Genomic DNA, 22,324 nt, shown 5'->3' with positions numbered 1-22,324 from the left:
GCCCTTGGGCACGGCTCTGTGACATCATCTAGGCAGCTCAAATCAGAGACAACCTGGCACTTGTCCAGAAAGCCAAGACGAAGAATAAACTGGTTAACGTCTCAATATTTAAAGCTTTCGACAATGGAAAAAACAAGAAACTGTGACGAGAGAAGAATGTTTACAAGCCAAAAACTGTCCATTAATACAATTATATTTCTCAATCAATTTGCTCTGGCGTCGGTGAGCACCATGTGACAGTAAATGACGACGGTTTTGTCCACAGTTGATGCCCTCATTAACACGTTTGTGCCCAGCTCAGCGTTTTTCTCTTGCTTTGGCTCTAGACCTGCAGTGAGCTCTGCTGCCTCGTGTCTGATAGAAACCTTGTTCTGAGCTTCAAATACAAGAAAACCAACAGAGTCATTTCAAGAAAGAGCGAAAAAGAAAATGAAATAGAAAAGATCAACGCAGTACACAGATAGAGGGTTGGATCTGATAATGCCACCAGGTCTTACGGTATTTGTAATGATTCGCGCTTTTCTTTTTTACTTAAGAGAGTCTGACACTTTAGTGTCAAAGAATATCTGCATCAACAACCTTATGTCAATTATTATTAATTGTGTGTGGTAAATTTAATAAAAAATTGTGCTTGAATTAATTTGTTCATGTGTTCAGCTCACTTTTCTCTTCGGTGCAAGATGACAACACATTGTGACAGGCTGATATTTCCCAGCTTCTTCCTATACCACCCACACAAACCATCTGTAAAGAGCACAGAGGCTTTTCCTGAATGCTACAGACAGATGACATTTATGGGTTGACAGGGCACTTTTAACACTTTTTCAACTGCATGTGTGTGTGCGCTAGTACGTGTGTTTATCTGAGCATGTACGCGTGTGCATGTGCTGTGTTTCTCTCTGGTTAAATGTGACATTTCCTTGGCTGAGAGCTTGTGAGGCCAAAGCTTCATTAAAGGTTATCTGTTAATTACAAGGACAACTTGTGGTCATATTGAGGTTACGTCTCCTGTTCCTTTCACCCACCCTCAGTCACATGTAGGAGTTTTCTCAATGGCCTATGTGGACACTGGATATAAAAGTAATAGAAAAAAAAACAAGCATAGAGCTGCTGCAATAGTTTTAGGGAGCACCTGGATGATACGCTAAGTAGGCCTGTCACAATAACAGATTTTGCTAGACGATAAATTGTCCCAGAATGTATTTCAATACATGATAATATTGTTGTGTTGAGACCATTTTCAAGTAATATAATAGTAGTAATGGCACAATAATGCAAGATCACATTCTCAATCTTTAACAGGATGACTTTAATAACTTTTAAAGACTGGGACTGGAAGACATTTTAAATATCTAAAAAACAACAAATAAAATGAACTATGAAGTCTCTGTAAACAAATTATCTTTCACAAAAAGGGATAATTGAGACCAAAGCACCAGACTAAATGCTTTTATCATTCAGTTTTTGGTAAAAAGGGAAAGAAAAGAGAAAAAAAAATAAATCAAGCCAATGAAAATGATTGAGTTTTTTTTTTTTACTTATCATGTAATTAATGGATTTATTGTCCAGAAGGCCCCAAAGCACTACGTTCAGTAACTCTCACACACATTCACAAGATAATTGTGGTAAGCTACTAGACTGTCGATGGTCTGACAACAGACAGACAGACCAAGGATTCAAACTGGCAAACCACCAATTACAGGAACAAACACCTGCTGCTGTCTCTGTTGTTGCAAGAAATTGCAAAAAATATTGACTGGAAAGTTTTGTTCATGAAACAAAACCAAACCTAAGAATATTCTCAGCGACTTATTCAACTTATTAATCTGTAGCCCAGCTAAAAACGTGTAGAATGATATAAACTGATGACATAAACTCATTAGACTCCCAGCAATTTATAAACAATTTGAAAACAAAACATGACAGCTGGATGAAACTGCAGTGCAAATATTGCATCAGTGTTTTCTTTTAGTGGCTTCCTATTACAGTGTCCTGGAGTGCCTTGTATAATATCCATGGAGAAGAGCATCAGACTGAATCTGCTGTGGTATTGTTTAGATTGCATTTTGACACCCTCCAACATGAGGAAAATACAAAAGTTCAAAAAAGACTGTTTGAAAATAAAAACAAAGTACTTAAGAGATTTGCTGAAACAGTCAAAACGGATAGAAAGTCACAGAAATAGATCCAGACAAGCCGGAGATGTTGACATCCAATCCCACGTTTGTTATTCAACGTGCTCAACAATCATATTCTCCTTTAGAGGAAACAACAAAACTCCACACGAGAGTGCACTTATAGAAAGATTTCATCACCAGTTTTTGCACACCACATCAAGAATAACTCAAGCTGCAGAGCAAAGCAAAGAAGTGCACGGCTTTGCTTCATTTGCAGCTTTTCAGATGATGTCTGTGAGATTCTGTCATCTTCACCCAAATACACTGCACATCGTTATAACCCTGAAACAACACACTATTCCTACATCACCCCATGGTGAATGAAATCTCGCTCCCTCGCTGCCCAAATAAAGTGCTATTAGAAAGTGCATTTTAAAAAAGTTACGACGGCTGAAATAAAAATTGGGGTCACAGTAAAGCTTTAATTGTTTTGGTAAATTTAGGCATTCATAAAGTAGCATGTTTGAATTTTGCCTTCTCTGAGCACTAAGCTCAGTTCCCTTGTGTAAATGTAATCATGTTACCACACAGGAAAGCTATTGTCATGTACTTATGCCAAAAAGCAATGGAAATGCTAGTGGGGTCTACGTAAGCAAAAGGCAGCACAGCGTCTTGTGCGAGAGCAGAGCAGAGTGAAAACCCGATGTGTGCGGGACCTAATTTCATGCAATCAACAAAGCCACTTTGTGTCAAAACTCTTCTCTGTTTAAATCCTTCTTTAAAGAAGCTGCAGGCCTTTGAATCAAGACTTGGACATGCCTCACAGAAGCTCACAATTTTATTTCACACTGAATAGCGTAAGCCAGTGGACCAACCAAACAAAGTGGTTTAAAAGACTTTAGTTCCACACCAAAACAACTTGGTATATCACTGCTGTGAAGGAGTATAGGGGGTAGTAAAAAGAGAGTAAAAACATTTCATTCATTCTGTGCAAGAGCAGCGCATCAGTCAGATTTGTGTGAAAGAAACTGATTTATGAAAAGGTCATGACTAAACACCAGCTTTTACCTTTTTAAATTAGCCTGAAATGCCCCACTGCAGGAACCACTTCTTATATCTGACAGGGTCCATTTCATCTGAAGCTGAGGATTAGTTCTCCTCAACAGAGAGCTGAACCTTAGAGCTCCACTAAAAAGGTTATTGTAGCAACATGGAAATTAATTTTATTTTGAAGTTTCAAAGATTGAACGATTTAATGGTTAAACCTTGTTTTAGGGTGGAATGATCATCCAATAGGCAATTTTATTGAGGTGTAAAGACAAAAATTGAATGCACATGGGTTAATTTATTATATGTTTTTTCTGGTGAACATTTCACAAAAACTTCAAATGTGTACACATACACTAATAGACACGTATCCCCCATTCAAAACTCCATAGTTGGTGTCTAAATATAGTAAATATCGTCCAAAAATACATCAGTACCAAGCCACATTTTCAAATTTCCAGTGAACTTATAACATTTTTTAAAACAAAAATAAACGAGTTCATTTTCTGGGGCAAACCCTGCTGCATTATTTTCAAGACTGAAAGCTCCGTGAGAGTCAAAGTTACAATTTGTTGACTATGCGAAATGCAAACCACGACAACATAAGGGAAAAACGGGGGGTGATCATCTGTGTTTGCTGCTGGGTGGTTCTGGTGGGAGTCCAGTAGAGCCAGAGGACTCAGTGCTGCAGCCGTGATGCTCTGCCGGGCAATCCTCCTCTCTTTGCTCCATTTCTATTCCCTGTCCCCGTTTCTGTCACAATACTAGTGAAGTTCTTCCACACCACCTGCTTTCTTTCTGCTGATGCGCTGTCAGTGTGTGATCCATTCCTACTATATATGCAGACTTGCTGAGGCAGCAGAATAAAATATTTACATGTAATTGAGTTGGGGTTTAGTTCTCTTCAAACATATTCACAGTAAATTCCTGCCACGGTAGCTGCACCAAACGATTTCAAGCTGAACTGTTTGTTCACATCTTTGCAATTGTGTTTTTTGTGTTTTTCACACAACATTAGACAAAAGTCAGTTCTAAAGTCTCAAATTCTGTTTACAGATTAAGACTTAAAAAAGGGTTTTGGCCATCTACTCTAAGCTTGAAATTAATAGTTCTGACTTAATTTAGGCTGCTTAGTTTATCAAAGTAGGAATTTGTGCAGGTCTTATCCATCTTGGGCTTGACTTACACAGTAAATACAGACATAAAATCATGCTCCATCAATTTCAAGAGCGCTACATAAAGCAGCAAATGTTTTCCTTTAAAGAGTGCAACCACACTTAATTTATATTTTGTGTATTCATTTGCATATGTACAGCTTTTAAGTTTTGAAGAAAAACCATGTTTCTGTGAAAAATAAAATAAAAACAACTTTAAGGGACCTGAGTGCACTATAAATGCACCAATGGGAAGCTTTTGGAAAGCTTTCAGGTGCCAATTTAAGAACTATTTTTCTCTAGTCTTCCTGAAGTGAGTGGTTGTCAATAATTTATATTAAATAAACTAATCTACCCCCTCGTCAAGGGTCTTTGCACTCTGCTAGTGTACGATAGCAGCTGCTGTAAAACAGGATTTTATCATTTAAAACGAAAAACTGATTACAAAATTTCCATTTTAAAACCGTCTTTAGCATTTAGATTAGTGAGCAGCAATGTTGGTGCACCAAGTGCTACTGAACCAGCAGAGAATATGGTAAAATGCTACATTTCCAAATCCAAATAAAACAGATCATTGTACAACATTCATCCCATCTGCTGACAGCCTCATTCTCTCACGGTCTAAATGAATGAGACACTAAAATGTCCTTTTAAATAACTTCTCACATCTTGTGTGCTTACTCTTTCAAACGCCACACTGAAAACTGCTCCACTTTATCCTTCCTCACTCAGTAACCATGTTCACACTGAAGAGTGCTTAGTGTGAATTTTGAATCTCAGGCCAACAACTCTACATTCTGGTCAGAAAAATGGGATTCAGGCGACTCCAGTCCCCAGTCAATGTCTCACTGCACCTCTAAATGAGAATAGTCATAATTATATTCATATCTTGTCAGCCTAAAAGGAAAAAAAAAGTTTTAGCTGGTCATCTGGTTTGTGTTCCAGACTGCATTTGTGTGAATTCAGCTTGTAAAATTTGCTTTTCCTCAGCTCAGTTCAATGAATGAATCAATTGAATCTGAGCACTATTCTTGCCAAAGCCAGCACTACAAGCTTCCTCCAGGCTGTACTGTAAGCCCCTGGCAGACAAACCGAAATCCCACTGCTCCTCTCTACCCTTTCTTCCCATTCTGATGTTTTTTTCCCCTCTCAACTTGTTGATGCATATGTGATGACTCATCAAGTCCAGTGGGAATTAAGCTAAAACTACAGTGATTTTCCTCGAATGCACACATTCACACACACACACACACACACACACACAGGTACGCGCGCACACACACTGCACTGCTGTAAGCAAACAGATGAAGCTGCCAAAGAGAGGTGTTGTACCTCCGAACTCTGTCGGACCAACAAGGTCGACGGCAAAAACACCAGCAGTGTGTGTGAGAGAGAACGACTGTGAGAAAGAGGGAGTGTGTGCATTTATGGTTACGTGTGGGCATAAATGTTTAGTACAACCGTCATGGAGTCCACTGACAGGAAGGACCTTGACGTCTGCTCCCAACTCCAACCATCCAGCCGAGGTTAATCAGCCTGCTGCTAAGCCAGCGTCCTGCCAGGACTTTGTCAGTCACACTGACCCTGCCCAAACTCTATTCTTGTCTCCTTTTCCCTTCTCTAGCATTACCTTCATTTAGCACCTGTTGATCTGCTCAGAAAACTGGCTGATGTCATGGTAACAGTGACAAACAAGGACGGCACTGAAGGAAAAGCACTTTGCAGTGAATTAGTGCAGCTTTTGTCACCCATTTAATACTTTAAACTTGCATTTAGCCAGACTGAAATGTACACAAAGTCCTACTTAAACCTGTTAAAGCAAGCCTTGACTATTATTAGCCTTTTATGACTTTTTTGTCTTCTTGAAATGTAATCTTAACATAGCATGTAAAAATTTTCACGCAGTTTGAACATTTTGATTGTTTTTTTTGTTGTTGTTGTTTTATTACAACTACAGACATTTGGATTTTATTTGGCTTTTATTTAATAGTGCTGCACAGCGGTGTATAATTTCAAAGTAGAAATCTGGGAAGTATGAAAGGGCCAGGGTTAGGGTAAATTACCTATTTGGCAAAGGTTTCAAATTGTGTATATTTAAATGACAGTTTAAATGGAGCTACAAGCAGCATTGTGAAGACCAAGGGACAGAGCAGACAGGTCAGCAGTGACGTTGGAGACATTTGAAGCAGAGTTGGGTTGTTCAAAGACTAATAATAACAAACCAATCAACACATGATCATTAGAGAAGCAACATAGAGGACGTTGGCAGCTTTTGAGGAGCTGCAGAGAGCCACAGCTCAATGAGGACAATGAATAGGAAATCGGGCCCTTACAGAAGAGTAACAGGAAGAAAGTCATAGTTGAAAGACAGAATTAAGAAGTTGCAAGTCATGCAGGGAAAACATCAAATAGGTGAAGGATCAGCAAAGATAGGGAAACTAGTCAGAGTTGATGGATCAATGGAACTAAATACTGAAACCCTGTTTTGCAGTAAAACTTGTTAGAGCTGAAAAAGCCCTGAGAAGGAGCAGAAATACACCTTCCAGCAAGACAACATCCCTAAATATGGAGTCAGAGGTACGTTATCAGACATTAGAATGGCCCAGTCAAATCAAATCAAATTACAACTCTGCAGCAAGACTTTAAAACTGTTTTCACAAACTCTCGTTTCAAAGCCCCAAAAGATTTTCCATTGACTCAGAGTTGATGCACACACATTATTTTTGTATTTTATCTTTTAAACAATGCATCACTCTTTTTCCCTTTATATTTGTCCTATTTTTGTGGGGATATAGCAATAAGTCTTATTTACACACAATAAAGGCTGTGTTCCAGGGTTGTGAATAGTTTTGCTATGCAGCACTACTACCAATCATCATCATATCCTTGATTTAGTACCTGTAAAATCTTTCTGCATGTGTCATGAGCAGCAATCCAAAAATCAGTCACAAACAGTGATGGCCATGAGCAGAGTAATTTCTTTATCTTGAAAAACATTTCTAAATCATCAGTAAATTCAGCAGACATCAAACGGCAGTGACCCGACACCTTCCACGTTCAGCATTTTAAATTTAATTTGATGCCCACAAATGCTTGAAACTGATACAATCATTCTATGTCTAAATCCAGAAGTGCAAGACATTAATTATAGCAGTGAGCTGCATTTCTGCTGCAGGCCTCAGGAATAGTTTGGTCATGTCTATGATATAAGCTCAGCCTACGCTGAGTGCATGTGTTCCCTGTCTGCCGAGACACAGTCTCCGTCTTTTATATGTCCGTCGGTCCTTCTGTTAAAGAGTTCTCACTCATTTTCATGAGTATATGAGAATATAGTGCCTCAAGTAAAAGTCGAGCCAACTCCAAGCCAGACATTAAAAATTGAGGAGGGCACGAGGCAAGAGAATAGCTTCTGCAATATTCATATGTCATATTGAGTTGACTGCCAGCCACTCGCCCATGCACCCAGTAGTTATGAAGTCTCACAGATGACTGAGGATGCAATGCTGTGTCCTCCCCCAGCGTCCTCTTCCTCAGTCTCCCTTTCCTCGTCTGCCATCCTTATGCCACCTCCTCTCTCTCAGCTCGCTCTCCCGCTCTCAGCCACGTCTCCTCTTGTTCCCTTCTCTTTCCCGCTGTCTCTTCTTTTCTTCCCCTTCTAATCTGCTGCCATCTCTCTGAAGAGCACGGCATGCCCACGGGCCAAATTCAATTATAGGCCAAATTAAAGAGATGCTTCACAACTCCCTTAACAGACAAAGGGAACACACGCATGCACCAGAAACACCAGGGCTGACATCAAACGGACAAATGCAGAGACCCCTACACCCACCCAGTCCTAACAGCCACCTCCACGCACACACACTCTCAGCATCTGCTATGTGCCGAGAATTTAACACAAACAAGCAGCAAGTAATTGCACAAACTGTAATTTCAGATTGCGTCCTCAGGTTAGCCCACATGCCCAAGTGTTAGATCACTTAATGGAGCTTTCCTACCGTTGCTCTCTGTGCTTCTTCATCTCCGAGAGCCCCAGATGCAGCCATTAATGAGCCATATTATTGGTAAGATAGCTGTGAATAAGTAACCAGCTGCCTGACGGTCCTAAAACTAGGAGGACAATTTGATGAATTAAGACCAGCGGCCCATGTTCCAGCTTTAGCTGTAAGACATAAAATCCTCAAGAGCTGAAGTGTCTCAGAGGTCAACCAATTATCGGCCACTGCGAGCTTCACTAGGCGCTTTTCAGTGCAATTATATCAGACCACACACTCTATTTTACTTGTTCTTATAGAGACAAAATTTCAACTCTAACAATGGATTTGTATCTATATATATACAATTGGATTTTTTTTACAGCTCCAGTAAGAAGATTATATTATTGCCACAAATGTAAATTTGAGTTTAATAAACTAGTTTGGATGCGTTTTTGCAATCAGAATCCAGCTGGAAGATGAAATGTGAGTCAACGTGTCAGTGCTTTAGGTCAAACTATCACCTTCAGGCTGAAAGAAAATTGGTCAAGATGTTCAACAACTCAAAGACCTCAGCCTACAAACACTGAGACATGCTAGAATACCAGTTCACTGTCCACAGTGATCTAGTAGATCTAAATGCAATAAACCTTAAACCTGATTAAAAACCAAGACAAGGAAAAAAAATTGCTTGTATGTTTTTTAACTAAACGTAATAAGGGAGACAAATGTTGCATGAAACTGCCCAAGTCGTTATCAAGCAGAAAATAATGACTTACACGCTTTCCGAGTTTCTATTTTATGGATTGAAGATGAAAGATTTTGTCAAGTTGACCAGTGTTTTGTTTTTGTTTTGCAGACTCTGTGGAACGTGGCAGGCTGTGGAGGTGGGTATTCCTGTGTGTCACCCCTGCCCTCCCTGCGAATAAAGTAATAACAATTCGCTGCCAAGCTGAATAGATACAGCCTGAAGGCTCAGACAAAACATGGAAACAATTCATGCACATACCAACTTGAAACAGGCAGAAACCAGCAGCCGCCTACACTGTCTTTACTGAGCCGGCCTTGTAACATTACTCTGCACCAACGCATGCACACACACACGCACACACACACGCACACACACGCACACACGCACTCATGCACACACTCACACACACACATGCATGTGATATCACTTAAAGAAGCACAAACACAACACTGTAATAAATATGCAAATAACCCAGGCTGTGTGTGTTTTACAGGAAACAAACAGCACCTATAAAGACAGCAGTTGGGAGTTTTTATAACATCCAGCGTCAAGGTGGCATACGAAATGATGCCTAAGTTCAAACCCAGAACACACACACACACACACGCCTCCAAAAAGCACACAGTCCCAATGACCTATTCGTTATGGCAGCTGTGTACAGATGGATCAACAAATACAAATTGATCAATTGGATGGCACTGCATCCCCTCTCCCATCCAGCCTCAAGCACAGACACACACTATCCATGACTGCAACACTGGGACGGGAGTGGGGGTGTCTGTCATTGTCCTGTAAGGGGATATCTGAGATGATGTTGGCGACTTATCCGCACTCTTCATAATCCATTGTGTGTGTATTTTTGTCCACGGTGGCGTGTGTATGTGTGTAACCGGCCGGGCCTGGTGTTGTTGATAAGAGCTGAGGGCTTAGTCCTCACTCGCAGGGACACACTCAGAGCATTAATGAGCCCACAGCACAGAGGAGAGCCTCTGCCAAAAAGGTCTTTATCAGCCTCCAGGAGCCTGGGTTGCCTGTGTGTGCGACAGTCAGGCTGAAAGGGGCCGAGTCCCTCAGCCTTCATGTGTTTTAAAACACTGTGCTGTATTTTTTGCTAAAAATATTGATTTTTAACCTCTCCCCGTGAAAAAAAAAAAAAAATCACAGTACGTTGCAGTGGCAGGGAATGCAGCGCAGCCTGAAGGTGAGGGTGCAGGTCGAGATGCAACACACAGCAGTTCTGTCTGAGAGGGCACATCCGTCACACAGACAGCTTAAACCCAGCATGTGTGCCCGGGTGTGATATAATAAGTTAGTTAGTCAGGTAAAAGGGTGTTTTTTGTGAGAGCTACCTAAGCCAAGATACAAGCTGAGTGACTGACAGAGTATTATATTGGCTGCCAACATAAAGCTGCGGATAAACGTCAGAGAAAAAAATGGAGACAAGGGGAGACTGACAATAAGTAGGCGCAGGGTGACATAGGCTGCCAGGAGGAAAACTCTGCAGTACACAATATTTCTATCCAGCTGTTTCATTCACGAAGAGCAGGGCAACAAGTGCACACTTTGAAGCAAACACCATATAAGCGGAAACCTCCTTGAAAGGTGGTATTTATCTCCAGGTTTTCGATGACTGGGGTTTCTTATCCTTTCCTCTTACTAGTTCATAAGCAGGATGAATCGCTTTCATCTACAAAAAAGTTACAGCGTATAAGATGAAACTATCCTAACGCCACGTAATTAAAGATATAGTTCCTTGCAAATGTTTTCAGACATTTTCTCTCGTTGCAACCACAAAGGGAAGTAATTTTATGGGATAAGCCGAAACAAAGTAGTGGAAAAAGTGTCATTAAAGATATATATTGCAAATAAAAATCTGAAAAGGGTGACATCTATTTGCATTCATATTGCACACACATTAAAATTACGCGCAAGTGGCGTTTTAGCTCATTGTATAACTTATGAAGGCATTAATAGCCTTCAGAGGAAGCGATCAGAGGACAAACGCAAACCACACATTTCAGTCTTTGTGAAAGAATAAAATTATTTTTATTCCACTTAATAGTGCACCACATGCTGGTCTGGTGATGAAATGCAGTTGTAGTCTGTGGTCATAATGTGACGAAATATGAAAATGTCCCAGGGATATGAACACTTTTGCAAGCCAAACTATACGTCTGCTTAGCACCAGAAAATTATACTTAAGTTAAATTAAGAAAATGAGCCGACAAAATTAAACATGAAGCCTTAGAGTCAGCTGTCCAAAGGGAGGCAGATGAAAGAGAGGGGAGAGAGAAACTTGAAACTGGCTATCAAGCATTTCAGGTTTACATGTTGGCATGAAACATTTATGAGATTTAAGTGTTGCTGGTTCAACATAGCAGGAAGGAGTTTACTCAGCTGTGTGGTGACACCGGCACTTGGCAAGCAGAGAAAAGGGGGAATTTACTATTTACATAAATAGTAATTGTATTTATGTAAAGATTAATAGTCATGCAAGTAATTGTGATTACTAATTTAATTGGCATTTTCTCTATTTCATGGGCAGGACTGTGGTTTGTACTGGCTCTTAAATTCATAATTCACTTTATGATGACAAAAACAGTCATTTGTCTGGAATCAAATCAACTGTTTATGCTTTTCAGACAAAACCTCCACATTTCAGATGGTCTCCAAAGCGAGGGAAAGGCCGGAGGGAAGGATGACTGATGATGCATAAACATGTTCACAGTAATCTTAGAAAAACATTTTGATTGTGCAACTGGTTACACTGCCAGTCCTGAGGGGAATATGATGGAAAATATTTGCCATTCGATGAGAATTTGTTTCCCCCAAATATAAAGAGAAGAAGAAATGGATGAGTAAAATCCATCCACCCGTTTTGGTGATTATGCCTTTCTGCTGGTTAACTGCTGACAGACGCATGGATAAGAGCACACGAATAATACAATTATTTTTTTTTAAATCTAAAAAATAAACGTAAAAAATAGCACTCATCTTTGATTTAGCTGGTTATTTAAACTACTTACGTCCTTCATTTGTTTGAAACTAAGAATCAAATTGGCAAAAACAAAATCATCATAAAGAAAGACTTACGTTTACAAAATACTAATAATAAACAACTTCACTTCAGCCATCATTTCTGAACGATTTATATTCCAAAAGAACAGGCTGTACAATGTACCACATAGAAAACAAGAAAAAAGAAATTTGAGGGATGAATAAAACAGAACGACAAGGTCCTCTGAAGGACACATCTCTATTTGGTTGATACTGAATTGGATAACGTAACATGCTGTGCTTAATTCTGCACACACAAACACGCGCTCACATTATACATCTGGTTCCTCGACCAGCGTGTTTGCTTTTCAGGCCTTCCGAGTAATGGCAGTCATTACTGCTGCCGTGCATCGTCCGGCAGGTTATTACACTGGCAGTGCAGCTTATTACCCTGCCTCAGCGGCACTCAATTATCCTGCCCGGGTCCACGGGGACAGAACAAGCAGCTCAGTGTGCTACTTAAAATATTCCTAAGTAGGCCAAAGAGACTGACTAAAGTATGGCATGCAGATGCATCTCGGCTCTGCAATGTGCATCATAAGAGGTCCGAGAAGAAGTAATATTTTGTAGGAGTTGCTTTGGTAGTTTAGTCTGGCTTTGTGAGTCTAAACAAAATCTCCGCATGGCTGATTTCTCTCTCTACGGTTGATGATAACCACCTTTCCTCATTCAAGTTTTTAAAAAAAGCAAATTTCTCCATTAAAATGCCTGGTGTGCCCTGTAAAATACACTTTTTCCACATATGCAAAGAGGAAAGGTCAACACAATCTTCCTTCCCAATAAGTTTCTAGAATACTTTTATGATGTAGTGGAGAAATACAAAGACACCAAGCAGGAAAGCTGAGCGGACATGAAACGGGGGGCAGATCTATTTTAGAGTGAGATTAAGCTGAGCTGTGTTGAAATAGAAGCCCTAACCGACCAAGCCATGATCTGGGGACTTATTAAAGACTCTTATTAAAAGTTAAGGAAGGCCCTAAGAACCTTAAAATAAGATTGGAGGGGGGGAGAAAGTGAATCACACAGGCAGAGGGTGATGTGTGTGGCAGCGAAGGGATTCAGCTTAAGCTCTCCTTCCTGGGCTCTCTATTCTTTTTCTCTTTTCCAGCTCACTAAATGGCCATATTTCTCCTCACTCAAACTGCAGGGACTCGTTCTCCCTCTGTAATCAGGTCAGCTAAATAAAGTCCGTGGTTCAGCGTGATTTTGACAGCAACAAGTCTTCACATAAATGTAGCAACAAGCAACCACACACACACACATACACACACACTAGTCATCAAATGCGATGGCAGATCTTAGATTTTCACAAATTCCTTTACAAGCTTTGCTTGGCCAGTGTGCAGCAGAGTCATGGCAATATGCAGGCTGACTTAAGTTTGGTGCAGTCCTGTCAAGCTGCAGCATATCCCACAGAGAATAGGAGGAGCATTGCACCACCTGCTTATTGATCAGACAAAGATGAGGCCAGCCAGGGCTTAGCAGCTAAAATCAAGGGAGATGTTTGTGTGCGGTTGCCTTTCTTCCTTCCACAGAACCATGGGGACATGGTACGAAGGTCTCAGCACGTATGTGTGATGCAATTACACAGCCACGTGCCAAAGTATCAACACCCATTAAATGCTTTTCACCTTTATTCCACGTTATAGCCAAAATCTTTTGTGCTTTTTTTTTTAGGGAAAGGGATGAAGTAGCACATGATTGAGAAGTGCAAGGAAATCAATAAAGCTGCTCTGTGAAGGCCACGGGTTTGTTGACGAACATTAGTGTTACTCTTTGTAGCAAGTATGTGGTAATAGATGCAAAATCCCCCACAATGATGGCAGCATCATGCTGAGGGGACATGAAAGCAGCTCAGATTCAAAGGGAATCCTGGTAGAAAACCAATTGGCTGAAAGTGATTTGGGATTAGTGTGGAGGTTCACCTTGCAGCTGGACAATGAGCCTAAAGATACAACCAGCACTACAACGGAAAGGTCTAGAGAAAACACTGTGTTTTAATGGCCCAGTCAAAGTCCAGACCAGTTTATAACTGAAAACCTATCACAAGACATGAATGATATTTAAAGATGCTCTCCTTGTAATCTGACTGAACTTGAGACATACAGGATATAATAATTTTTTTTAAACCAATTTCTAGATTTACCAATTCGGTAGAGATTCAACCCTAAATATTTGCAGCTGTAATTTATCTAAAATGTCCCTTTCCCTCCACTTCATCATAATGCCAAACTTTATGTTGACTGGTCCACCACATAAAATCCTAAAAATATGGGGAAGTTCAAACGGTATGAATACTTTGGAAAGGCGCTGTTAACTCACTATTTCTCTAAATAGAGCCCCTCATCAGAGCTTTGTCCTTCAAAGCAGAGCAGGCAGGAGGCATAATGGAAACCATGGCAATGTGACAGCAAATAAACAGCAGTGCTTGAGTGAGGACTGATGGATCTACTGTTCGATGGGGTTTTCTGAAAGGACGTGTGAAGGGGAACTGAACTGAGATAATACGTGGGAGAAAATATGATTTTCAACACAAGTTCCTGACATCCTCTCCCTTATATGCATGTATGACGACTAGCACATCCAGACATAAGCGTCGAAGCGGCAACCAGAGCTTCATTTTCTTGGCATATCTGCAGGACTTTGAGGAATAATGCGAGTCAGTGTTTTGGTTTAATAAGGACTCTGTGGGGTTGTCTTCATAATTTCTGAGTCTAAGCTATCAAAGTTACTCATTAAACATATACAGGCCAGAGGATTGGACTCACACCAGAAAAAAAAAAGAAAAAGTCTTGAGTTGTTCCCAGTCACTAAGAATTTGGCACAAAGTCTACTTTATGTCTTAGCTCACAGCATGCAGTGGCTTATGGTTTCCTGAGATGCTATGCTGGTTTTCTCCAGGAGTTACCTGGAATTATAATGTCAAATTTAAAATAAACTACACAAGAACAAACACTCAAGGATTTGAGTGTGAATTTATTCTAATTTATTCCAGGCCTAATCCCTCATTATAGCTCTCATAAGTAGCTGTAAGCAGGCAGATGCACATAGACCCACAAAGGCATTAAAGCCTCTAGTTATCTTGCAAATTCCACTCCGACGAGTCAAGTTTTACTTCACTGTTCTGACTTTGGGAAAAGGTGTTGGTTTAATAAAGCACAAATGAACTCAAGGGGATTTTTTAAAATCATGTAAACAAGGCTGACATCAACTTGTGCTACACAGGTTTCAGTTTTCACGTGCAACTTACTGCAATCAGTGCAGCATGTTTAGCAGCACATTTGCGCTACTTCAGCAATTTAACCGGATGTGTAGAAGGGTGTGTTTTTATTTTAAAGCAACATTCAGTGGCATGAATAAATAAAACAATGTGCCTAATTATATATCCTCATGACAGGCGTTTTGACATAATTAGCTTCTTTAGCCCTTTTTAAACCAACACATATGAGACAATTAAAACTGTCAGATGATCTTAACATGATAACTCAGAAACAGCTCAAATGTTTTGGGTGTTTTTTTTTTTTTTTTTCTTATTTCTTTCCTTCATATGGAAAGTTTCCGTTTATATTACAGGTTTTGTGGTGCATTTTTATCCTAAAGCTGTAAAACTTCAGATATTTCACAACGAGATATTAACGTACATGGAAAAACTCCACGAAAGCCTCACATTACGGCAAAAAGTACAATGGGCACCGTAAGAAAAGCTTACAGTATTTAATTATTGGACCCACCGCTCGTGCTCTTTTGGGCTTGACGTCACCCAAAACTGGAGGTGAAAGCAGTTTGGACTCACAGCTGCTCCCCTGTGTTCAAACTAAAAAACATTTTTATATTCAAAGCTTTAATAAATTTAACAATTCCCTTCACTATTTCACAAGGTCATTGTTAGGCTTGCTTATATAAGGTTACAGCAGCTCCGCTGTAGTGTTTTTTAAACTTTTGTTGCCAGATCGTATTTGCTTACATTTTTGGTTTCATATTACTGAAAAAGAGAAACGCCGCGTGTTTCTCTGAAGACAAAATATTCCAAGATATTAATAAGTTGCTTGGTCGGACCGCTTTATGGGAAGAAGGTCTTCCGCTGAACATAAAGCCGCATGACTAAACACGGTAAAAGTAGCAGTCGCGGAGCATTCATGAGCCAGTGAAGCAAGCCATAACTGAGCATGCAAGAGCTGGCCATACAGCGTGCTGATGAATGAAATCAGAAGATAACAGCATCTGTGTTGAATATGTGCTGCCAAAGCCATCAAAACACACCTGCTGTGCTCACTCGCTGTACTTTATTTTAGGTGTACATGCACAACGGGGTCCGTCACAGTTTGCTGAATTTGGCTGACATTGACTGGCAGTGTTTTGGTCTGAGTTTTGCTCTGCCGTGTTATTCTTGTGGATTTACGGGGATCACAGAGAAGCGGAGAGGAAAAGCACAATGCACCGCTGCCCTGGCAGACTTAGAATTGGAGATTGGTGCTGCTGCTTGTGTTTATTTTGTCCTTTTCTGTTCTCCTTTAGCGACGACAGAGTATTAGCCCAAGCAAAACAAGCATGTCTCATTGTCATTAAATTAAGGACTAAAAAAATTTGATACTACTGTAAGGGTGTAGTGATGTAAAAGGCATTTGGGCCTTCGATCAGATTATACAGTAAAAACAGACGACGACTTGAGTAAATACAAAAGCAGTTTTCGAATGGCGATTTCTTAAAGGCAAATAAAAAAGCAGCTTGACTTTGGGTATTTGTTAAATTATAAATTTACTGACAGTTCAAATTTTTGGGGGTTCATTTTCACTCATCATTCGTAGGCTTATAAATTCCTGATTAGCAAAATGAAGAGCCTATTCGACAGCACGAAGTAGACAAAATGATGTAAAACAGCGACACATCCAGCCCCGACCTAACAAAACTCAAAAACAGACAAGAGGCAATGTCACTGACGTCCAACAAAGTTTGCAAAGTCATTTGCTTTGTGAGCAGAAAGGGAAAGATGCATCCTCCCAAACGTTTAGCAAAAAAAAAAAAGAGACAAAAATATACATTTTGATGATCCCCACGACTTTTGAGATGTCTAATTGACTGACAACACAGAAGTGAAACTTAAAGAGTGTGGAGTAAAGTGTGGAAGTGATTATCTAGGTCATCAGTTTGCAACTCTGAACTTAAGCAAACTTGTGTTATGAAGCAGAATAATGATCCGAAGCACAGCGGCATGTCCATGCAAAAATTACTAAAGGATGATTTAAGGTCTAGTCAAAGTTCAAACGGAAATCTGGTTGAGATTTGGAGACTGACAATGTCTGAATGTCTAATGTGGCTGAATTAAAATAAGTTTGCAAATAAGAGTGGTTTCAAATTTATCCACTGCAATATTAAAACATATTGCGATTGCAGACACTCGGTACCAGTCACAGACACCTAATTAGGTTAGGTTTAAGGGCCAGGTTGGATTGGATGGATTTTCTATTAAAACCTGCTGTTTGTGTTTACTCTGGCTGCCTTTGTCTGATTAAAATATTTGATGATCTGCAACATTTAAGCGCAGAAAGCAAAAACACAAAACTTTCGCTACAAAACTATAAGCAGTACAGTGTGTTTGGTATTTATTATGCAGCTTCATGTTATGAAATCTGACACAGATCATGTAGAATCCCGTCTCAATGCTTTCAGTTTGAGTTTTTATACCTAATATATTCACCTCATCACTAAAACCAGGAAGATCAATTACAGCAGATTCATCTCATCTCCACATCCTCCAGTTCCCATCAGCATCTGCAATCTTCCATTCCATCATCCTCTGGTTAAATTGGCCCCTCCCAGCATTGAAAGACCAGGAAGAGGGCTGGTTATTTAAATCTAAATCAACACTGACGGGGAAGCAGATGTAGAACAGAGAGCGAGGGGTAAAGCTTGTACCTGACGTTGTTAGTATTAATGCGATTCCACTGCGAGCGTTGGGATCGATGCAGTCAGACGAAGGACTGTGTTAACATCCTAATCTCTAATAGCATCAGAGCAGCCAGACTATAAAAACTCCACCAGTTCAGTCATGAACACACACCCGACGCACAGATTAGAAGATAAGAAGGAAGGGGGCGAAGGCACGACAGGCCGTCAGAGCAGGAGCTGAACTGCAGGGTGGAGGAGAAAATCTAGATAGAGCTCAGATTTGTTCGGGTCTGGAAGGGAAAACGAGACAGATCTATTATCACGTAAAAGTACCAGAAGTATTATTGAATGTCCAGCAACAGGGTAGTCAGAAAACATGCTCACAATTGGTCCTGGCAGCTCTAACAGTGGTGAGTATTCAAATGAAATTACGAAACACTGCAACGGCAGTTATGCCGTCATTAATGCAGAAAGATAAAAAAGCTCTTAAACGAAGCCCAGCTGATTTTATGCAGTCATTGACTTTGCACCATTCTCTCCCCGTGGCCAAGCCTGTAGCGACAAGATGGAGGATTGCTGTGTTTTAATAGATAGAGACCTCCGGCAGAACCCGACTCGGTGTTCTGCTGCAATAGGCCAAAAGCAGGGAGGACAGAAACCAGAGCAAGAAAAAGGCAGCTGCAGCACTGGTTCAGGGTTGTTTTCTATGGGAGAGAAATATTGACAGTAGCAATAGCTCCATCAGCCCCTTTGACAAAGAAAGAGATCCTGCTAAACACAGAGGCTGTTGACCAGGAGTCTGTAAACAAAGCCTACAGAGCTGAGCTCTGCAATAAATATTCAGAAGGTGCTCCACTTAGGAGAGAAACACAGCAAAACGGAGATGCAGTGAGCTGATTTTTCAAGAGAGGAAAAGCAAAGAAAATACACAAACTTAAGACATTCCTTCTGTGAAAACGAAACAAAACAGAAAGAGAAGATGATTGCAGGAATAGGAATGTTAGTGGCTTTGTCCAAGAAAGGAACACAGTTAAACCCAGATTTTCTTTCAATGGGAAAGAAAATTATCCATCAATTAGTCAGGTTTCTTTATGTGGCACATTTCAACAATAAGGCAGTTTTTAAGTGCTTTACATCATAAAAATACAAAATTGTAAAAGGCACCATACAGCCAACTGTACAAATAATGACTGTATGAATAATAATAGAAAAGTACACTTTTACAAAAACATACAGCCAGACACAAACGCACTCCCTGCTATGGAAAGAAGAAAACAAAGTAATAACGTGAAATAAAATAGAATAAAAGCTCAGTTGACAGCTACAACACAGCTGACTGAACCTAAAAGAAAAAAAAACAGGCCCAGGTGTACCTTCTGCGGAAAGAAAAAAAAAATAGAGAGAACACTTCAAATTAATAGTACTGCACCAACCGCAGGTAACACATAGATGAAGAGTAGCAGGGGTGCAGCCAGTGTTATCGCCGTCACACTAGCAGGCTGCTTCATTCAACATGCCGTGCTTGGCAGTCTTCAAAGAATGGCTGTTGATTTCTTTTCAATTACTCGCACAGAGCTGGTCTGAGTACAGAGGACTGCTTTGTGGAAAGTGTTGAAGCTGCTTCGGACAAGCATTATTATGAAGTTGAAAAGCGGCCCTACGCTGTCAACCTACTTAAATGAAACTAGACAGCACCTGAAAGAAAAAACCAGGCTGCCTGAGCCCCACGGTTTTGCCCTGATTGCTATAAATAGCTTTTTTTTTTTGGGGGGGGGGAATGCAGCAGGAGAAGAACGGACATGATGAGACAGTATTTATGATTATAATCCGTACAGTAGTGGCAGATGAATCTAGTCATGACAATTTTCCCCTGCTGCTACTGAACACTGTAAACACAGATGGATTTACAAATCAGTCAAGAGGATAATTGTGACTGAACGTGCAGATTTTAGGTTTAGACATTTAACTCCAGATAGATATTTTTTTGTGTTTCATTTCCTGTTTTGCATCCAGCCAATTTGAAAAGCATTCTGGCTGAACGGAGACGAGAGACAACAAGAATGAATGTGGAGCAGCGTCTACCTTTTCCTCAGGCTCCATTGCCTCAAAACAGTCCAAATTTAATTTGGACTCATTAGTAAGCCTCCCGAGTACTTCTGTCTCATATCGCAGACACAGTCTCTGAGAGTTGCGTGAGCGCGTTTGTGAGACAGCTTCTTTAATTACCCAGGTAATACAGCCAGATGCTCCATCACTCTGGCAATGGCAGTGATTAAAAGCAGTAAAATATTCATATCAATCAGACACCCACATGCCACGTCTATAATTAATGCACAAGCGGAAGGACGTGGCAACTTTCACCACAGCCAGACGTTGCCTCTCCGTCACCATATTCCCGACGCGGACGGGCAGCTGCGTGCGCGTGTCGGTGTGTGTTTCCACGAAACGGAGCCGAGAAGCAGCCACTTTAAGCGACTCTCGGCGGGGAGGTCAGAGGTCAGGCAGCTCGCTCTCTGGGACGTCATTCAGCCACCCACACAGCAGATGTGCCGGGCTGCACTTTCACTGGCCTGACTCTCTGGGAGTGTTGTTGTTTGGGGGCGGAGGGGAAGCAGCACCAGGCACCACCAGGCATCCTGCTTTCTCTGGTGGGTGTGCTGCCTTCTCCTGCGCCGGCTTTGGCTTTTCTTCACTCGTCTGTACCTGAAAATACCCGCAAGCCCTTTGTCTAGGGTCTCAGAAGCTTGTCTGGTGTCTCCGGTGGACTGCTTTGTGGACTGGAGGAAATACAAACAAAACAAACAGAGACTTGAAGTGAATTTATAGACATAAAGCAGAGATAAGATTTTCACTTTTTTTTTATTGCCTAAGGCAGGCAGTGTGTGTGTTTGCAGAAACACTTCAGAGACAAGGCTTTTTGCATACAGCCTTCATATAGTGGCATGTTGAACATCTTGATTTAAATGAAAACTCTAGTCACTCACTAGACTTGAAATAAAACATTTCTTTTCTCCTGTCAGAGCCCAAGGTTTCATTTCAACTACTTTTCTTTTTCTGCGCTCTCAAGTCTTTCTGCTGTTGTCTCTTGGTTTTTCTTGATTGCGTCTTCTGTCGCGGTCCAAGAGTGAGCTACAATTACTCTCTCTGCTGTGTGCGTGTGTGTTGTATCATGCTCATTACAATTACCTCTGGGTGTAAGTGTGTCATCTGTTGCCTGCTCATGTTCCAATTTCTCCAAGAGTGGCGAGGGAAACGCCCGCCTCACCGTGCAACGCGACAATGTGACCAGGAGAGGGGAAGGAAATCTGTATCACAAGCTGTGATTCGTGCTTTCCTCTCAATTTTACTTAACATCAGCACGCGTCCAGCAGGCACAAACACTCCACAGCTGTTTTAGTACATCGAGTGCTTTGCAAAACTATTTATACCCCACAGATTTTTTTTTTTTTCAGCCAAAAAAAAAAAAAAAAAGAAGTAGAATGCCAACACTGCAAACATACTAAGAGAGAATCAGAGAAGCAGCCAAGAGGCCCATGGCGGCTCTGGAAGAGCTGAGGGAGCCACAGTTCAGGGGGGGAATCTGTCTGCGGAGCAGCTATTAGTCGTGTGCTCCACAAATCTGGCCTTAATGGAAGGCTGGCAAGAAAGAAACCATTAGAGGTTTCATTTGCAGTTTGCCAAAAGTCACGAAGGGGACACAGAAAGCTGAAATTGAACTTTTTTTGATGTCTGTGAAAGATGATAATTAACACCAAACAGTATAAACACACAATCTCAATTTTGAAACATAGTGGTGGCAGGATTATGTTGATAATTCTCTTCAGCACGCAAAATAATCAGTTGCTTTTTTTTGTTGTCAAGATTTTTAGTCACAGTTACCGTGAAGTGTAGGAGAGGATAGGCAGAGATACGGATGTAAATGCAGGAAAATGCTAAAAGAAAACCTGTTATTAGTTGATGAAGACTTGAGAGTGGGGTTGAGGTTTGCCTTCTTGCTGGAAGGCAACATAAACCATCAATCAGAGCTACAATGCAACAGTTCATGTGTTATGATGAACTGTTGCATTGTAGCAATTGATTTAGATCTCAAATCAATTGAAAATGTATGGCAAAACTTTAAAACCAATGTTGAAGGTCAGCAATTTTGCAAAGAACTGGGGAAAAACAATGTCAGGGTCTGCATGTTGCAACCCAGCAGCTGTGCTTGCAGCAAAAAGTGGTTCTAGAAAAGATTGACTCGAGGACGACGAATACGAATGCACGCCTAAACATTTCAGGTTTCTACTTCTAAAAACTCTTAGAAAAAAAAGAACACCACTTCCACTTCTCCTCATTTTACGC

This window comes from Poeciliopsis prolifica, unplaced genomic scaffold, assembly GCF_027474105.1.
Source record: "Poeciliopsis prolifica strain line A6 unplaced genomic scaffold, Auburn_PproV2 SCAFFOLD002, whole genome shotgun sequence".
NCBI lineage: Eukaryota > Metazoa > Chordata > Actinopteri > Cyprinodontiformes > Poeciliidae > Poeciliopsis > Poeciliopsis prolifica.
Note: the sequence above shows the minus strand (reverse complement) of the source record.